We start from the raw sequence: 3,356 nt of genomic DNA, 5'->3' as shown, positions 1-3,356 counted from the left end.
ACATTTCTTCAAGTAATCTTTATTATCCTGTAACTCTTGAGAGGATTCAATTTAGTTTTATAAAACTTTTACAATTTTCAATTTCAATATCAAACTTTAGACTCTATTTCAGAGCTATAGTGACCCAAACAGCTTGGTACTGGCACAAGAACAGGCCTGAAGACCAATGGAATAAAACTAAATACCCAGATATTAAACCACAGACCTATGGCCACCTAATCTTTGATAAGGGAAGAAAAATAGAATGGAAGAAAGACAGCCTCTTCAAAAAATGGTTCTGGCAGAACTGGTTAAGCACCTGCAGAAAAGTAAGGTTGGCTCCTTCTTTGTCACCCTGCACTAGAATTAACTCCAAATGGATCAAAGACCTCAAGGTAAAAGCCAACACACTGAAAACTTTACAAGAAAGAATAGGAGAAACACTAGGCCTCCTTGGCACAGGTCGAAACTTTCTACTATCCCAGGAGGGATAACTACTACACTTTTGGTGGGAGTGCAAACTAGTTCAACCACTATGGAAAGCAATATGGCAGTTCCTCAAAAGACTAACCATAGAGCTCCCCTATGACCCAGCAATTCCACTACTTACCATAGCAAAGATATGGATGGAACCAGCCCAGATGCCCCTCAGTTGATAACTGGATCAACAAGATGTGGTATTTATACATAATGGAATTCTATGGTGCTGTCAGAAAGAACGACATCGCCCCACTTGTAAGGAAATGGAAAGACTTAGGCAAAATCATATTAAGTGAAGTAAGCCAGACTCAAAGGAACATAGGCTCAATGGTCTCCCTCATTTGTCATAATCAGTAGAAACCTTGGGCTCTCCTAGCAGAGATTTACAATAGAACAAAACCTAGATACATAAGGCCATATAGTATGACACTAAATTTAAGGACCTTCAGGATAAGTAAACAGAAGTTATATAATGAATGATTGTTGTCCTTTATGTACTATGTTATCTCTCATCTCTTTTGCTGTCCTTTAGTTATCTCATATTGTTACAATACTTCACCTTGTTTTCTGATATAGTTTATATATGCTTAATTGGTTATTTGAAATTGAATAGGGAAGGGGGAAATCAAGATGAGTGGGGGGAGGCAGGAGGGAAATGGGGACCATGACATGAAAAAGGTTTGTGAAGTAATGCACCTTCTATCTGGTGAATATAATGTAACCCCTCTACTTAATTACAATAAAAATATATGGGAAAAAACTTTTCCAGTTTTCATAACATTTTACAGGAATGAAAGGTAAGAGTAAAAGTGTGGGATTCAAAGGTTGGTTTTAGTAGTTTGGGACACTGTTCGTATTCTCTTTTTTATTTTTTATTGTTGGGTAATGTACAGAGGGGTTACAGTTACATTTGCTAGATAATAGGTACCTTACGTTCTCACACAGATTCCCCTTCTCATGATTTTGTCTCCATTTCCCTCCCTTACCCTTTCCCAATCATCTCGTTTCCCTCCTTCCCTTTCCTATTTCAAATAAACAAATAAACACATATACAATATATTAGGTAACAAAGTCAGGTACAGTAACAATATGGGATTAACCAATGGGCACCAAAAGAGAAGAGAAATAACAGTATAGTACTGTCTTTAATGTAATTAGTAAATGCTAGTACTAAACATGGCACATGAATGAGCTCCATTCTTTTAATGCAGGCCAGTGTTTCTGTATCAATATTGACCTTTCTTTTGTTTTAGGTTATTACTATGAAAACATATTTCTTTTTGACCACAAATAAAGTCATATAACTAGTAAGCCTATGTCACTATTAGTAGGCATGATTTCATAATTATATCAAATATTATTGGGCGATTGTTATTTCACCTTTGCTTCCATATATACTTGCATGGTAAGCTTCCACAAAAAAAGGTTTTTTGAAATACATTCATTCATCAAATCTTATGTTTTAAATCTTTTTAAAATCTGACTATTGCTGGGAGCTAGTGGCTTATACCTCTCATCCTAGTTACTCAGGAGACTGAGATCTGGGGAACATAGTTTGATTTCAGTCTGTGTAGGAAAGTCCATGAGACATTTTTATTTTAATCTTCATTATCAGGATGATACATACAGGGATTAAAGTTATATTTTTGAGGTAGTGAGTACATTACTTCTCAAATATCTTTCTCCCATTTTACCTCCCCCTACTCCCACCCAAGTTATAAGTTAATTTCCAAGGTATTGTCTTGTGAATATCACTATTGCATTGGTTCACCCTTCTATTGGTTCTGTCTCATCATCTTGTTTTTCTCCTTCCCTTCCCTAAGTCAAACCAAAAATAAATGTATGTACAATATAGCAGATAGCAATGTCAGATATAGTAACAAAAGGGGATAAACCATAAGGGGGAAAAAACAAAAAGAGAGAGAGAGAGAAAATAAATAACTTCACATACTACATTAAAAACAACAAACACCAAGTTGAACCTCTTTTTCCATATCCTGGGGTTCATTTTGCTTACCATCATGTTGTATGGCTGAATGCATATAGCTATTGCGCTATTGTGATTCCATGAGACTCTTATCTCTAATGAACTACTTGGAAAAAGCTGGCAGTAGCCCTGTGCCTCAAGTGGTAAAACTCGGGTCTTGAGCACAAAGAGGCTCAAGGACAGCTCCAAGGCGAGACTTCTAGTCCCAGGAACACAGAGGGCAGTGGGGCAGGGAGAGATAGAAGGAAGGGGAAGGGGAGAGGGACAGTGGGGGATAGGGAGAAACAGAGAAAGATGGGAGAGGTAGCGGAGAGGGGGGGGGGAGAGAGAGAGAGTCTATTGTTTTCTTTAGGTCCAAGGTTAGAACTTGGTACATGATACTTCGGTTCATTGTCTGGTGCTCTAACAACTGAGTCTCCACAAATAACACTCTAGGATATGGACGCAAGAGGTTTATCTTTTTAATTGTTGTTCTTAATGTATTATGTGAAGTTATTTTCTCTTTTTCCCCTTATGGTTTATCTCATGTGGTTACTGTATCTGACTTTGTTACCTGGTATATTTTGTATACCTTTATTAGTTTATTTGAAATAAGAAAGGCACATGGGAAAACAAGATGATTGGGAGTGGGTCAGGAGATAGACGGGGAGACAAAACCATAAGAAGGGGTACCAATGTTCCAGAAGTAATACACCCACTATCGATGAATGTAACTATAACCCCTCTTTACATTACCCTGACAATAGAACATAGTGAAAAATATTCCCTTTTATACTCACACTGAGTACAATGAAATGAAATAATGAGGAGGCTAGCAATGGATTCCATGGGCAAAAACTTTGCATTTTTTTAAGTCTCTCTATGCAATATATTCAGATGAATTGTAATTATGGTGTTATATCAGTGGTTT

Source organism: Megascapheus bottae, chromosome 1 (assembly GCF_031878675.1).
Source record: "Megascapheus bottae isolate mThoBot1 chromosome 1, mThoBot2.hap1, whole genome shotgun sequence".
Lineage (NCBI taxonomy): Eukaryota > Metazoa > Chordata > Mammalia > Rodentia > Geomyidae > Megascapheus > Megascapheus bottae.
Note: the sequence above shows the minus strand (reverse complement) of the source record.